We start from the raw sequence: 17,432 nt of genomic DNA, 5'->3' as shown, positions 1-17,432 counted from the left end.
CTACGTGCCCCCGAGCTCTCGCCGGGCTCGGAGCAGAGCTGCGGTGCCCAGCCGCCGCCGCCGCTGATCTGGATGGGGTCGGCGCCGGCCTCCCGTGGCCCACTATTGATGATGGCGTCCGCCACGGGAGGGTGTAGATAGGATTCCTCTTAGTTCTTGCTTTTGTTCCCTGCGAAGAATCAGGAAGTACCCCGTGGGGGTGTAAAGGGTTTGTAATGTCTTTTGCGTATGTATTCCCCGTTATGAAAATTTGCGAACGCATGTCCTGTTCAGGCTCGGTCTCCCCTTTCCAACCTCGCAATAACTTGTTGCTCTACGCTAACAGGTCCCGGTCCCCAGGCAGGCTGCAGCCGTCGCTGGTATGCCAGGTCGCGTGCCGTGGTCAAGGCCAGGAGGTGAGCGGCCTGAGGTCCAGTAAGAGCCCCTGAGGCGCGATGCTCAGGAGGTCCCCTTTAGCGCTCAAGCGGCCATGGTAAGGCAAGAAAGGGAGGCGACGTGGCCGCAACAGGGATGCGGCGAGCGCAACCACCTAGGCTCCAATGACTAGCCAATCTGAACATGAGACTTATCTTGCCGATTCTGAGTCGATTCCTTGTGGTGCGCTGGGCCTGTGCGCAACTGTCTGCAGCGTAGCTAGGTTAGGCCCGTACGGGTCCTCCCCCTTCCAATGCTTTCCTTTGTGCTCTACGTCCTCAGGTCCCGGCCCTCGAGCGATCTTAGCCGCCGCTGGTATGCCAGGTCGCGATGCCGTGGTCAAGGCCAGGGGTGAGGGCTGGAGAGCCAGTAAGAGCTCCTGAGTCGCGATGCTCAGGAGCCCCCCTTTTAACATGCAAGCGGATTACTTGGAAGAGGTGGGAGCTCGCGGTGCCGTCTAGTGCTATCCTCGTGATATTCCTGCAAGCCAGCACAAGGAGACACACGGTTTTGCCGTTATGGTTGCCAGCCTGCCGATGGTTGCTCCGTGAGGAGGTGAAGGCACTGCGGGCCTGATGAGGTGACGTGCGTGGGGCGTGGGGATGATGCAGCTCGTGGGGCGCCCCCAATAAGGTAAGCTAAAGACATAAGCAACAGGGATACATGCCACAGGGACGGGCCCACGCGGCCTGGGAATAATGCAGCCCGAGGGGCGCTCCCAGCTAAACGAACTTGGAAAATGTCACCTGGTTCTGTTGACGAAGGAGAGTTGGGGCAGCTGAAGGTACGCGGCGAAGGAATGGCTCCTCACGAGCCACCGGGGCCCTGAGCCTCAGGAGGCTCTGGGGGCTCAGGTGGTTCCCTGAAGACCGTCTCCATCTCTGCCAGGACGGCGTGGTACCTGGCCTCCTGAGCCGCCAGGACACGCCGCATGTTGCGCTGATAGGCTGATGCCACGCTCGGCAAGCCGAAGGGCATGCGAACGTAGCTGTGTGGTGGACCCTCGCAACGGCCCACACGCAAAGGCCAGAAAAGCTCCTGAGATGCGGCCCTGTTGAGTCCTGGAACATCGATGCAGACGCGCAGCCCGACATCCTCACCTGGATGGGGAGCCGCGCCTGGTGAGTGGCGGTCTCCGCGCATGGCCCTTGCATCTTGCAGTTCCTGAGTGGTCTTGATGATGAACTCCTGAGTGGTGGGCACTCCTTGCCCTGTGTTCTCCTGAGGGAAACGTGCCACGAAGCACGCCTCCAAGTGGTGCCCAAGCGCCTCCCTCGTGATGTTGGCAAGGTCTGAGGCCCTCCAGAAGAGAGCCCCCGAGCCCTGCCCGAGGAGGGCGCCGGGCGCGCCTTCCTATGCGATGGAGGGAGGCGCCCCTCGAGCGGGCGCTGATCCTGACGAGGCTCCAGCTGCGTCGCCACCCTCCTGAGGTCTGGCACGGCGCAACTGCTTCTTCTTCTTGGGGAGGGCCTCAGGAGGGCCCTTGCTTTTGCTGTCGGGGTCGTCGATTGCTGTAGCTTGGAAGGCGCGCTCGAGGGAGCACACCGCATCTCTCTCTTCACATGGGGCCGTGATGATTCCGCCGCTTCCCAGCATCTTGAGGACGTTGTAGCCGTGGTGGGTCACCGCCATGAACTTGGCCAGGGCCGGATACCCGAGGATGCCGTTGTATGGCAGGCGGATGTGCGCGACGTCGAAGTCGATGAGCTCGGTGCGGTAGTTCTTGCGTTCCCCGAAGGTGACAGGGAGGCGGACCTGCCCTATCGGTGTGGTGGAACCATCGGTCACTTCTGAGAAGGGCTTGGTAGGCTGAAGCTGCTCATACGGCACTTGGAGGTTGTCAAACGTGTCAACGGACAGGACGTTGAGCCCTGCGCCGCCGTCGATGAGGGTCTTGGTAACTTGTACATTGCTGATGACTAGTGAACAAAGCATCGGGAGGGCACCAGCGGTGGCTGCGCACTTAAGCTGATCTGCCGAGTTGAAGGTGATGGCGCACTGGGACCACCTGAGCGGGTGCGTGGCCTCAAGCTTGGGGAGGACAGCATTCACTTCACGAGCGAACTGTTTGAAGATACGCTGCAGAGGCTGGGGCCTGAGCGCCGCCCAAGATGCAGGCGATTGCGCGCGGCTCCTGGAAGCCCCCAGTCCCCTCGTCTTGATGGTGGTCGTCGTTCCTTCTTGGTGGTGGCGGCAGCGGGGGAAGACCGGCGTTGCCCTTAGGACAATCCTCACGAGGCTGGTCCCTCCAGGCGCCCTCGCAAGGATGATCTTGCCAACGGTCCTCACGAGGCCTGTCGCGCCATTCCTGGCGCAGGCCACGGTCGTCCCAGTGTCCGCCTCCACGTCCTCCTCCTAGGGCGTAGCCCCGGTCGCTGCGCTCGGGGCGTCGACCAAAGTGTCCTTCGCGAATGGCTCTCAGCTCTTGACAGTCGCTGGTGTTGTGGGTGTTCAGGTTGTGGAAGACGCAGAACGGTCGGCTGCCCTTGGATGACTCGGGCTGGTCCCTGCCTCGCTTTGTATCCGGCTCCGCGGCGAGCACGGCCGCCTCCTTGCGCTTCACGTCCTTGGCCTTGGCCTTCTTCTCCTCTACACCCGCAGCTGGTAGCTCGAGGAGGGAGAGGCGCCCCTCCTCAGCTCTTGAGCACTTGGTCGCCAGGTTGAAGAGCTCCTGAGATGTGCACAGCTCCTCGTGGATAGCGAGCTCCTCCTTCATCTTGATGTCGCGGACGCCGTCAGAGAACGCGGAGATGATGGCCTCGTCCGTGACCTTGGGGATTTTGAGGCGAGTGTTGTTGAAGTGCTGGATGTACTTCTGGAGGGTCTCTCCTGGTTGTTGCTTGATGCGCGCAGGTCACCCGCGGCCGGCGGGCGGTCGCGAGTGCCCTGGAAGTTGGCGACGAAGCGGTCGCGCATCTCGTCCCAGGAGGAGATCGAGCCCTGAGGCAGGTTCAGGAGCCATGAACGGGCGCCGTCTTGAGTGCCATTGGGAACCAGTTCGCCATAATTTTCTAGTCGTCGTTGGCCGCCTCGATGCTCAGCTCGTAGAGCTGCAAGAACTCCGCAGGGTCGGTGGTGCCGTCGTAGCGAGGAGGCAGATTTGGCTTGAACTTGCCCGGCCAGGCGACGCTACGCAGCTCGGGGGTGAAGGCGCGGCAGCCGGGCGTGGTCGCCGGGGCCCGTCTCTTGGGTGGAGCTTGGTCTTGATGAGGTCCGCGCACTGCCACTGCAGGTATCGCGCGGTCTTGGCGAGGCAGCGCGTGGAGCGCAGGTGCAGCTTCTCGCGGCCGAGGAATTTCTTGGCAGCTTCTTTCTTCGCGCGCGGGCGCCGGGCGTGGTGGATCGCGCCGCGGGGCCGCGCGCCTTGGCGCCAAGGCACAGTATTGGGGCAGAGGTGGTGGAGGCACCCCATGAGCCACGTCGCCCGTGGCTGGCGGAGGGCGAGGCAGAGAGTGGGACGGTGCCGGGGAGCCCCCTGCGGCGCGGACGAGCTCGGCGGCGCGGTCGAGCCAGTCCTCGTAGAGGTCGTCGACTGGGCGATAGCGCAGGAGCTTGTTCGCCATGAGGAGCACGGCCTGCGCGTCCATGGGAGCGCGACGTGCGTGGGACGAGGAACCGGCCGGGGTCAGCGATGGAGTGGCGGTGCGACCGTCCTGCCGCACCGATGGGTGCAGCAAGGATGCTTGCTGCTCGTTCCCCGTCGGGCCGGTGGCGGCAGGAGACGGGGAACGACGAGGTGGGCCGCCGACGGGAGCCGTCTGAGCAACGCGGCGCTGAGGGCAGCCCGGCGCTCAGCTCGAGCGCGGCGAGCGTCCGCCATCGAGACGACGGAGCGACGGAGCGACGGATCAACGGAAGGGAAGCTACGGCGCACCCCTACCTGGCGCGCCAAATGTTGGATGTGGGGTTCCGGCAAAACCCTTAAGGTTCGAACTCTGGGGTGCGCGCGAAGTTCTTTCCCTCCTACCGATCCACGCCCTAGCTCGCTAAGATCTCGCGGACGAACTCGACGAACTCACAACACAGAAAGACACGAGATTTATACTGGTTCGGGCCACCGTTGTGGTGTAATACCCTACTCCAGTGTGGTGGTGGATTGCCTCTTGGGCTGATGAAGAACAGTACAAGGGGAAGAACAGCCTTCTGAGGTTGAGGTGTTCTTGTGCTTTGTGGACTTGTGTGGGTGAGATGGCTCTGAATGAGTTCAACCTGCCTCTACTGTGGTTCAACCTGCCTCTACTGTGGTTCAACCTGCCTCTACTTATATAGGCCCTGGTCCTCTCCCCAAATATTGAGCGGGAAGGGAGCCAACAACGGCGGGCAAATTTGAAAGGGGACAGCTAGTACAAGCTATCCTGACAAAAGTGGTCTTCGCCTGCAAAAGGCTCTGGTGATGACGCCGTCTTGGGCTCCATGGTGACCTCCGTCTTGCCATCCAGCCAGCCTTGGTCTCGTTGCACCGATATGGTAATCTTTGCCTGATGCCTCGGTACTCCGCCCCTGCACTTGCCCCCTTGGCACCAAAGAGGAAACAAGGACGCTGCGCGCGCTGGCGCCCGCCTGGTGTCGATCGTCATGGCTCACGTCACGAGAGCCTCGCGAGGTTCACCCCGCCTTGATATCTCCGCTCCTGGTGAGGCCGCTCCTGAGGAGGTCCTGCGTCGTCCGCCTCGCAAGGCTTGGCCCCTCGCGAGGGTCTTGAATGCCTTGTTGATGAAGGTGGGCCGTACAGGCCTGCTAGCAAAGCCACGCCGTGGACCGCAGGCAGGCAAGTCTGGGGACCCCCGTTCCCAGAACGCCGACAAGTTTCACCCTCGTAAGAACATATTGATCCGGTGATCCATCCAGAAATAAGACCCGTGGCAAGTTCCCTGGCTCCTCAGATCTCAGGCACCTTCGGCCATCGGATCGATTTCCTGATGCGATTTTGGCCGTCGGATCTGGCTCTGGATTGATCTCGGCTGTTGGATCGAGCCCGAACCCCTGAAGTAATTAATAGTTACTCCCACGGTGAGATATCTCGTTCCATCGCATTTGAATCACGTGCCCCATCGTCAGAAGCCATTCTTGCTAGGGCGATGATGATTAGCCGTGGCTGAAATAACTGTGCCTTTGAGCAACCGAGGCACCTGTGGGTATCAAGTTAGTCCTCCCTCTTGTCTCTAGAATCCTTTTTGATCCTGTGATACTTATTGTTCTGTCCTTGGATGGTCATTCTTATTGAGTGATAACCAGGGCAGCTCAACTGTATAAACAGATTGATCTGGTGATAAGAGGTGATGGGGGTAGATTATATGATCGAGGAAAGGCAAAATCTGAGCCCACTATGCATTGAACCCTGATCCCTTTTTATTTTGTATTTAAAGGTGTTGCTTATTTATGCTCCAGTGTTTATAGCCGTCTTATGTAAAGATTTCTTCTCTCTCATGCCTTTATTGCATATAAGTTGTTCTTGATCTTTTATTGTTTGTTGTTGGTCCTTGGTCTAATCTGGTTAAGAGTAAGTTGCACTTTGTTATTCTGGGATAAGCGATGGTTCGACAATGCTATTGGTTCTTCATGAGGAGTTCAGAGGAGGATTTCTGATATTATTTTATTGTTAACGAGTCATGCTAGTAAGCTCTCTTGCAAGTACCCACACTTCTCTCTTCCTCCTGATTAGCCTAATCTCTTTTCTATACGTGTCTACAAGCTGTGAATTACTTATGTAAGTGTTATGTTGGATCATTAGATTGTTGCAGAGATATTATGTACAGGATGCCAGGGTGTTGATTGTTCTTGCTTGCTTGCCGCTTATCTGCAAAGTGATGCGTTGCTTTTAGTTTTTCTGATTGCTTAGTTGGCTAATAAGAACATCAATGTACATGGTTGCTGTACTGCATGATATCCTATAGTACTGCTGTTCAGTGATATTAAACACAATTTGCAAGAACAAAGATAATTGTGGTACTCCGTATTTTGATAATAATAGGGACTCACTAATTACTAGGAAAAAAACAGGATCAAGTGCAGGCTTAATTTCCTCTCATGTGACAGGCCAGTTTCGGGCATTCATTTCATGCCCCAAGTCTTGTGAATTATACCCATGTCGAGATTTGCTATGGTTTATTATGTGTTTGTTTCATGTTTATTTCAGGTTTGCTTTGTGGCCTCAAATCCAATGTATCCTTTATTCTGTATTTACTGAATAAATGTCTGCATTCTGCGCTCAGTTCTGTAACATAGAAGTTTGGCGTGCTGCTTTCCATCTCCAGCTAACTGGTCCACTATTTCTCTGGTTTTGTAAAAAGGAAAATATTGTTCTTTTTGTAGCTCAGTGGTACTTATTGCCTTACAGGAGGCTGATTCTTAAATTGCCTAATTAACAAGCAACGCTTAAATGTAGATGGTTATCCTTTGCCACTCTTTAGTAATATATCTGATTTAATTTTCCATATCCTGTTAATGACAAATATGTGTATGTGTGTGGGCGTGTGTGTGTGTGTGTGTGCGCGCGCGATTGGATTAGGATTTAAAGATTGGGTCTCCTCTGATTTAGTTACATGCATATCTTCCACTATGTGGTCTTCCCCCATCCTACGGAACATATAGAATGTGTGCTCGCCCTCTATGAAAGATCAAACATTTACTTCCTCCTATTCTAATGCCGACGCTTTGCTTTTGTTATTGCAGATCGACTCGCAATGTTGAGCAGATCACCATGTTAAAAGACGGGCATTTAGAGAAGTGTGTGCTCGCCAAGGACCCAATGGGTTTGTGAAGAGTTGGCTGCACATCGTTGGTGTCCGGTGCACTAACAGGTATACATGAGGTCCGCCCCTGGTTTTACCTTGGTCTTGTAGTTAGCAAATCAAAACTTTTTGGAATGTTCGATTTTAGTTACAATTAGTTAGTCTTTCATCCATACATATCTTTGAGATTTGAGGCCAGGGTGCACGTCACAAATATGTCAACCATGATGTCAGGAGCCGCTTAATTTCCACTTCCTTTTGGGTGTGAGCATTGTTGATTGCTAATAGCAAAGAAATTTGAAAAATATGAAGAATATAAAAGTAACTTTTTTTTGACATGGCTTGATTTAATTTTTTGTGTACATGTTCTGTGATGAGATAGTCATGTCTACCAGGTCCAGTATTAGATTTTTTTTAACTCAGCACCAACAGCCCCAATTTAAATGAAATATAGATACACACAAGCTACGTTATTTAGACAACGGGATAATTATAGGTGGTCATAGATATCTTGGTCAAACCAAATAGATAAAGAACACACATGAATCCATGCTTGTGCTCTGTTTTCTATTTATCATGTATGACCAGAGTCTGTGTATATGTTGTAAGCTAGAACAGATTGTACCCACCAAAACCTATTTGTGTGTACGACCAGAGTCTGTGTGTATGTGTTGTAAGCTAGAACGGTTTTTACCCACCAAAACCTATATGTGTGTACGATGGCAGTGGGGCACGGAGGCGGGCGCGGGTTAGGGTTTTGGAGGGAGAGAGAGGTGAGGCAGGAGGAAGAGGAGAGGGGGCGGTGGGTGTCTGGGAGGAGTTGGCGGCTAAGTAGACAGATGATGTGTTTATTCATGTGTGTACTGTGTGACCTTCAATTCTATTTTTTCAAGAGTAAAAAGTCAGTTGGAGTGATAAGTGACAGGATCAGATTTCTTAGACTAACTACAGGATCAGATTTCGTGTAAATTAATTTGCAATGTTTGTTCGGCTTCGGCCATGACTTAGCATGATTAAGGTAACAGGCACAAAAAGAATCAAGTGTTTCCCCTACCAAGTGATACTGTCATTTTCCTTTACATGTCAGCTTAAATTGTGGCAACAATTTTTCCCGGTGTTTACCCTACAAGTGCTTGTCATTTTGTCTGTACTTGGGAGATTCCATGTTGGTCCATAGAGTCTGATCCATGTTGTCAAAATCATGTCGAGGTCATGACTGATTGTGCAACAAAATCTTTGGCATGATTCATAGAAATTTGTGTTTATATCATGCTTGATGCTCAGGTCTTTCACCTGAAAGTGAAGCATTTTTATTTGTATTGTCCTGCATTCTTCCTCCTTTTTGCTCTTCTATGAGCTTAATTTTTTTTCACTACATAGAACAATCATGTGCTACTTCCGTGAGCTTATTCACAAAGCTTCTAGATCACAAGAGGCTCTTTTGATGAATACAGAGTAGAATTATTTGAATTTGCATCCAGTTAAGCTGTTTCGTTCCTGTTCCTGATTCGTATTTGCATCCGCCTATTATTTGTTCCTAATAATCTACAAGTTAATACTAATGAGACTTTAGTTGTCAAGGTTTGAATAAGGTTGCAGCCAGCAGCGCTGGAAGCTCGAGACTCTGGTTCCCCTTCCAGCAGCGTGGGGCCGCCATCCCGAAGTAGCATCGGCTGAGCTCCCAACCCTGACGCTAAGCCGCGTTCCTGCCGGCCTTCCGCAGATTTGTTGAGGCCCAGTCTGACCACGAGTTCTGCTACCACAAGGTGATCGGCCAACAACTCATCTCCCCGCTGCTCTACATCCAGGTCGTGCCACCATCAACTCCCCGTCCATACCACAACTTTCTCAAGGTAATTATCTCTGAAGTACACACATACTTTTAGTTGATCCTCTTTCTAAATATGCTTGAGAATGCATGTCATTCTCTGGTTCGCTAGACATGAGGTTGTCGCCATCCCTGCTGCCACCCACACCCTTTTTATTGATATGGACGGATTGTTTCTTCCACTCCATTTTTTGTTAATTTGTGTGTTCTTAGAACCTTGCTAGATTTGATTCCTCTAAATAACTTTCCAATAACATACTGAACCATGAACTATAACTCATGTCCACATAAGGAATTAGGGGATGAACAGTTTATCATGGAGATATAAGTAAATTTAGAAGTGGCCATTGTTTCTCAATCGATATGCAATCACCTATGTAAGAAGAGCAGTTTGAGACAATAGATTTTTAAGCGTTAATTTTTTTGGTTCTTCTAGCTCAGAATTCCATTTTTTGTCTATGCAACTAAGATCAAATTTCCGATTCATTTATTGTGAAATCTTATTCTACAAGAGGCAAAAAGTCAATTCTGATAATTATTCTGATAATTTTTAATGTCAATATGTATTCGTGCCTCTGATACCCTCACAAATTTAATGGTTTCTCTTGTTATTTTTTTTGTAGTTGTATTTTGAGCATTGGCATCTCTAGCCGATCTGGGAAAGTAGGAAGCTGAGCAGGAGCAGCTCGAGGATGAAGCCAAGGTCTAAAATGTTGAATATCTCAATAAATTGGCACTGTATATCTCAGGTTCACTCGGCATCTTATACCTCAACCAGAATTCGGCTACTAAACACATCCAGTTAGTCCGAAAATAATTCTAAACCTCTGTTATTTCTCTCTCTGTCGTGTGAATTGATAGATGAACTAATCAGCAAAACGAGGGCAAGAGCCTGATGCCGTCGTAGCTATCGCCCCCTTCGGCATCCAGGAACTAGGCAAAACACCACTTTCAATGTGAGCGGTAACGAGCGGATGGGCGGCGACATCATGCACCATGGCATGATGATCAGATCAGCAACGTGATCGTTGTGCTGGAGAATGCCAAGGATCAGTTTTTTGTCGATTGTTGTGTGGGATTCTATGTCAATCTTTTTCTGGAAAATTCTATTTTGTTGATTCAAATTATTTAAGTACTTGTGAAATTTGGTATCTTTTGTAAGTAAATGTCAATGTCAAAGTGCCTTATGTATATTTCAAGTAATTCTTATAAGGTTGCCAGCAAACTTATTATTATGGTGTTGTTCTAAAGATTGAAACTTTTGGTGCCTTATGCTGCATATCATATGAAATGCATTAATAGAACTTCCTACTAACCTAAACCATGTTTACTACTAACTGATCATTACCTGTTTGACCACATAGTTGGGACCGGCACCCTCACGCCAAGGCGTGATCCCGATATAGTATATAAGGAAAGGAGGGAGTTTGGATCATCCGATAGAAATCGGACGATCAAGATAAAATGCTATGGGAGTCCAAGTAAGAAATCGAAGATGTTATAGGGATGTTTGGGGATGATCCGAACCCATCGGTAACGATAGAGCGGTTCGAGTTCGGGGAGGTATTCAGACGTGCGCCAGGGGTGTATGCACTACGCAAAGATGGGTTAGGCGGTCACAGTCAAGAGGGAAGCGAAAACCCGATTGGTCTGGAACGGTCAACAAAGGCAAAGCGGTCCGAGGGAAGGTGATGAAGGCAAAGGGGGAAACGGCAACGACGAACGAATGCAGGTTTTGTAAAATGACGACAAAGAAGTGCCGATGCAATGCAAATGATGACATGATGAATGCAACAAACAAATGAAACACGCGGCAACAATGAAAAACAAGGAAGGCGTCTGGAGCGTCGGTCACGGGTCGTCACACACATTGTCTCCACCTCTCTTCCTAATTGACGAGTATGATTCTAGGAGAGCATTCTGTAGGATGCCCCTTAAAGTTAGGTTGGACGAATAGTAATATCAGAGATAAGGGGTTACCTTAGTCCGAGGACCTAGGGTTACAAATCCTAGCTGGCTTTGTCAATGGACACAGAGTCCTTCACGAATCTGCTATCTTTGTCTTGTATGACTAGTCCTCCATGGGTCTCCCTAAATGCGTCACGGGCCGACCAATGTGGCGTAGGACGGAACCGAACCAAGGGCCTCACGTGGTGACACACCCTCTGCCCCCAGGTCTCGTTATCTTCTCACACCCACACATACCAACACAAACACCACACAAAATATTTTCTCCTCGTGCCTCTATCCCCTCCCCCTTGCATATACACACTCAAGGGCATCTCTCACCGTGACATCCTATTCGTCTCTCTCTCTCTAGACCTCTCTCATTTCTCGTGCTATCTATCACACGCCTCCCCACCGGCCCATCTATCCATGCCTCTCTCGAATACGTAATACATACACATACCTCTCTAGGCCCTGCCAAATACATCAACTACACATTCACATATGTTACATCACGTAGCCCATTAATCTAAAAATCCCTCTCTTCACATTTATTTCGCATACAACATTTCTTTTGAATAAAATCACACAAAGTGTGGCCAAAAAATTATTTTACAATTTCTACATATATACGACATTGCAAAGTTATATGGAGGAGTATGAACGTTAATTTGCATTGCATGGTGCCCTCAATGATATTTATTCCGCACTGTGAATTTTTATATTTTTATACTATATATAAAGTTAGTCATAATAGAGAGAAACGAAGAGCATCTCTCTCTCCATCGCATACACCCCCTCTACGCCCCTTTCACGTACGCACACAAACTATCTCCAGGTCCTCTATAAGTACGCCCCAGCACATTCACATATGTTTCATCTTTCTCTCGTGATATATACAGTGACGATCGTTGTATTTGAAGCGAAAGCACAATACGTGCATTGGACTTCAGAATCCACTCATTACGGTCACCATTTACGTTTTGTGGTTATTATATAGTCACGGGCTCACCGTACAACTCTGTATTTACTCAAGACACGACTAGTTGACCAGTTAAACGCTCCATGTGGCACCTCTAGTGTTGCATCACATTATCTCACTATCATTGGGCCCACCTGTCGGCGTGTATAAGAATGAAAACAAACGATAAAAAATATTGGACGGTGGTTCGAAGTCATGATCGCGGGCAGAGCGGACAAGGTGACCTTGTATTGGTATGCTAAACCGTCTGTTTTAACACACAGGAGCTGGTGTGGTGATTATTATACACACATGCACGCATGCACACGAACTGCATGCACGCAACACTCACACATACACACACAGCCACACACGCACACAACACTCACACGCACACACGCATGCATGCATGCACACACCACACGACCAACACACACGCTCACGCTCACGCTCAAGTGCTCAACCTACACGTACATGCGCACACATCAGGCCCTGACAGACACATACACAACCAGGTGGTTCCCGCACACGGGTTGGAGTCTTATCGCGCTTGCGTAAATTTGTGTTTATCTTACCTTTTTCCTATGCGAACTGACAGGTGGGACCCACAAGGAACGTGGTCAATTTAACCAATCAACATAGTGCCATGCAGACTATTTGACTGGTCAACAGAGTGCAATCCAATGCTCAACAGTGAGCAAGTGACCGTATAATCACCGCAAAACGTATATAGTGACCGTAACGAGCATATTCTGAAGTCCGGTGACCGTATTACGCTTTTCGCTTGAAATACACTGACCGCCAGTACATTTATCTCTTCTCTCGCTCTCTCTATGGAGCTGAGTAGGCCAACATGCCAATGCCTAAATTGGCGCACGCCACCCCATTATTGGTGTACTGGTTTCTTAAGGGCGAACAAGCATTCACGTCTATTGTACAAACTGTAGGTATTAGTTACAAATGCTATGAAGACGAATACAAATATTTGAATCCACTTTATGCCCAATTTCTCTCCGTAGGCCCTCCAAAAGTACATCTCTACATGTTCTCGCATGTTACATCTGACAACTATGCAATACTGCACTACTACAGTCTAACACAATAAATCATATGTGTTTTTAGTTTTATTAGATCTCATATTGTTACTTAATTATTCAACTTACATACATTAAAATTGCCTTTGAAATGTATGGCTAGTATTCTCTACCGGCGGGAAAAATACCGCCCTTGCCTGTTTAATCGGGTTTGTGTCGATGGATCGTGCGAAACAACAAAACTATAGTAGTACTACAGTCTCTACTCCTAATGGAGCAGTTGGTAGTCTCCGTCGGTCAATTTTCGTCCCACCTATCATGGTTTTTTTTCGTCCCACCTTCGTTGTTTTTTTTCGTAGATTTTTTTTCGTCCCCTACCCCCACTTCATCGGTTTATATCTCTACTCCTAATGAACGAGTTGGTTGAATAGTCTCACCACTTTCGTCTGGTTTTCTTTGTCCCACCACCAATCACCTTACCATACTGGTTTCTTATTTATCGGTTTATTTGTTTCTTTACTCTTTTATTGCAAATCAGCACTTTCCTAACATACAAAAGATCACGGATCTAATTTTTCTAATTTATCTAAATCAACCGATCCTTTCATTAATGCAATTTGTTTTAGGAAACAAATAACAGATTTTCAGGAAACAAATAATCTCTACTTCTAAAGGAGTCTGCTGTGATGGTCGGTCGGTAGTCGTTTCGTTTCGTACGTTCGCCTCGCTCGATCAGTCTCACCTCTATTCGCGCACAGTAAAAGGAAAGAGAGCGTGCATGATAAAAGGAAAGAGAAGGAAACTTCCCTCGCTTGCCGTTTGCAATTTTCTTTCTACCAAATTAACGATGCAGAGAGTTTCAAAAAAAATAATTTAACGATGCAGCCACGCTAAAGAAAACCGATGCAGCCTCCTCAAAGGAAAAACAAACGGCCCACCAACTCCCGAGTCCCGAGCGAGGGTCCCCTGCTCGTGCGCACGCCGCCGCCGTCCTTCCGTTCGAAAGCCCCACGGATGTCTCACCCCACGCCCGACCCCCACTCCGGTTTTTCTCGTACCCAGCCGCCGCGACCGGAGTCGCTTCCCTCCTCCATCCGGTGGATCGGCTCCACCCTCCCCAGAATCCCCATTCCCTTCGCTGCCTCCTGCTCCAACACCTATGGCCTGACGCCGCCGTCTCCTGGTAGGCCTACACGCCCACATGCCCAGCAACTACCGAGGTCGATGATGGAGCAGCCCCGAGACCCTCCTTGTGTTGCAGTGGGAGCGGAAGAGGCAACGCACGCCCAGGGAATCTGCTGAGAAGACGCCGTCGCCGCCGACCTTGAGGTACAGGTCTGTCTCCATGAGCTCGAGGAAGCCATGGCCGATGCATCCAACCACGGATGCCGCACCTTCGTGGCTGCCACCCTCCCTCACCGCCCTACACAACCTACTCCTCGGTCACCTCATTGCCACCGGCGGCTTCAGTATGTCGTGATCGACCATGAATCTTCTTATTGTTCGATTTTGAGATTCAATCAGTTAGGATTTCATTTGGTTCCTTATCCCCTTTTGCAGGTTTTGTGAACTCCATTTGCAGAGGGAGCTTAAGTGCAATTTCATTTCAGGGAGAGTTGGCACATATGTCTCCTTTTAGTCTGATACTTCAGACTTCAGTACACATCAATATTTCTCTGTTTTTAAGCTATGCTACAAATGCTTAAGTACAGCTTCAGGTTTCAGTTACAGTTTATGCACATTGCCATGTTCTAAACTTCTGATCCATGGAGACATAGTATGTTTTCTACAAAAATAAATCATCGTAACCTAATCTCATGCAACTTGATGTACTATGCTTTGTTGTACTGAGAAGCTGCAAAGCCTAAGCCTCATGTAAAATATAGGAGGGCATCTCTGAAGCGATGGGGTGAATGATCTACATAATTTTTGGGATGCCGTAAATCTAAATCTTACCTCTCCCTCAGCCATTCGCGATCTGGCACCCCCCTGCATATATAGATAAGTACATGGTGTTTACCATAATTTACTTTTGCCTTTATAGTAGTCTTCTTAAATGTTTACTGTTGAGTGTCTCATTTCCAGCATATTAGTAGAGGAGCCTGCAAGTTTGGATAGTTATGTTTGTTGATGGGATTCATTGTGCTGGTTAAAGTCATAATATATCAGCAGGTATGGCATGGGATTCATTGTTCTGGTTAGATGAGTAAATCATGGGACACATTTCACCGTATTGGATTATTTTGTTTAGAATTCTTTAGTCAGGTACCTTCTTTCTCTTAACACATCTCCCTCTACATGTTTTATATATTTACAACTTCCAATTTAATAGCAGATCTCAATACTTGCTTGCATGGTGTAAGAATGAAGAAGTATGTTTTATTTTGGCTCCTAGCTGTAGTCTACAACTGGGTGTTCCAAGAATTTGTTTTGGCATGGTCTTCTTTGCTACCTCTTCATGGGCGATCCTCCTTATTTGTTGGTTGATTCTCTATGCAAGAATCTTGCCTAATGGTCGAAAATATATGGTCACATATTTGCTCCAGGGATTTAATTTTAGTCAGAGCCGATCGACAAATGATCAGCCAATTAGTATAATTTTCTAGCTTAATACATGTCACGTAAGTATGTTTTCCTTAATGTGATAGGCAATGTAAATTTTGTGGGTCTCTCAGTTGCTATGAGCCTAATATAGTTAATCGGAAAGCATGATTCTGATGGAAATGCAAAAGAAACAGAACCTGAAATAATAGTTAATTGGATTGCATGATTCCAATGGAAATGCAAAAGAAACAAACCTGGAATAATAGTTAATTGGATAGCATGATCCCGATGGAAATGCAAAAGAAACATATTTTTACTACTATTGTACAACATATTTTTATTTTATTATTTTACTGCTTAAAAAGAAAGTAAATCAAGACCTTGAGGAATGCTAAAAATATATATGTAAATGAGGAAAGGAGAGCCGAAGTTCAAGGCATGTTCAGCTCCAATGACTTGCTCTCAATGAAGTGTTAGTCCTCTGAATATTTTTATTCCTCTGATCTCAAACATCGTCTACGCAAGAGTCTAAGCTTCGTCTGCCACCGCTCTTCAGTTCACGCCGTTGATGTTGTGAGGACTGGCAGCTCTTCAGTTCATGCCGCCAATGTTGTGAGGACTGGCAGGACTTCAATGGGCATGGAGGATGCAACCTAGGGCGAGGGCATCAGTGCGTTAAGTTGGCGGGGCTGCGTCGGTGGGGGGCGGCAATGGCGGCAGCACCGCCGATGTCCACCAGGATCTCTAGCCGCAACAGATCGAAGAACAACTTGGGGATATCGTGCAGCTCCTGCGTGTAGTAGATAAATCACCGCCCAGATAAATCACCGGGACACTATACCAAGTGTGTTGTTCATTGGGCCAGGATAAAAAATCTCGAGGGTGCCTCAAGTGCGACTCTAGCTATTGAAAGTCAACGAACCTGACTACTTCCGGAGTTTGATAAGGATTTACAGTGAGTTCTCATAGTGGTCTATGTGCATGATGGGATGCTGGTACTGCTGTTCTACTTTACTGCAGTTGTTATTAAGCAGATTTTGTCAAAGCAATTGCTATGTGTATGCCATTTTCTTGTTCTAGACGCGGCTGTTTTCCATGTTGTAGACATGGATATGATGATTGGTCGATGAATCAATTGATTTCTAATACTAACAATTGTGTTTCTGGCTATTCTAATACTGACAGTTTTGTTTCATTGTACAGCGTTGAAACTATTCATATGGTGATGGATGCAGCATAACCATCAGTTGAAGTAGATAATCTTCAAGGCTGTTTACCATTATCCAGGTTTATTCGAATTTAGGTTTGTAGTAATTTATTCAACATCCAGGTTTGTAGTGTTAACACTGATTTATTTAATTTCAAATTAGTACATTTCATATGTATAAAGGCATAAACATCTCTCATTTCTGAATAAGTTGTAGATGATTTCCTAGCTTTAAGTATATAGGAAACACACATTATATTCAATTCACTTGTTATCTGCACGTGTGGCAATTAATTTGGATAGGACCAGTTAAAGTACATCTCATTCAACGGCGTTTTTTGTCATGTGTTTTAAGTTTTTATTATTAGTAGCATGGGTTTCTATAGCTAGCCCAATGATGACCCCCACTTTAACCGACATGTTGTCAAGCTCAAGGCTACCAGTGAACATCCATATATAGCTCATCGGTTCATTTTCAGATCACTAGCCCTATTGTCATCGCGTCATTTTCATGATTGTCAAATGCCTAATCGATGCTCTAATTAATTCATTGCCTTCAGTTCGTGTAGCATGCTGGTAACATAATTTGGTCCATTTCATGAATGATGTGAACTAACAGAGTAGCCATAGTACCAAACCATGTGTAGCAGGGTGTAGGGAGTCTGTCGATTTTATATATGCTAATCACTGATTGCTACAGTTAGGAAGAATTTTCATCAACCACCAAAGATTGACACGTGATAACCATTGTTTTTTTCTTTGAGAT

At 48.0% G+C, this 17,432-nt stretch overlaps 1 long non-coding RNA gene across 1 annotated transcript in view; it reads left to right on the top strand.

The window, feature by feature from the left end:
- Nucleotides 1–13,857: 13,857 nt before the first annotated feature.
- The window catches only part of LOC123180719 (uncharacterized), a 7,151-nt gene continuing 3,576 nt past the window's right edge, over nt 13,858–17,432 (top strand). The window contains exons 1-2 of the long non-coding RNA XR_006491206.1: nt 13,858–14,384; nt 14,476–16,762. This is a non-coding gene — a long non-coding RNA (uncharacterized lncRNA). The remainder of the gene's footprint in view (nt 14,385–14,475; nt 16,763–17,432) is intronic.

Source organism: Triticum aestivum, chromosome 1D (assembly GCF_018294505.1).
Source record: "Triticum aestivum cultivar Chinese Spring chromosome 1D, IWGSC CS RefSeq v2.1, whole genome shotgun sequence".
NCBI classification, from domain to species: domain Eukaryota; kingdom Viridiplantae; phylum Streptophyta; class Magnoliopsida; order Poales; family Poaceae; genus Triticum; species Triticum aestivum.
This window is presented reverse-complemented; position numbering and strand designations above follow the sequence as displayed.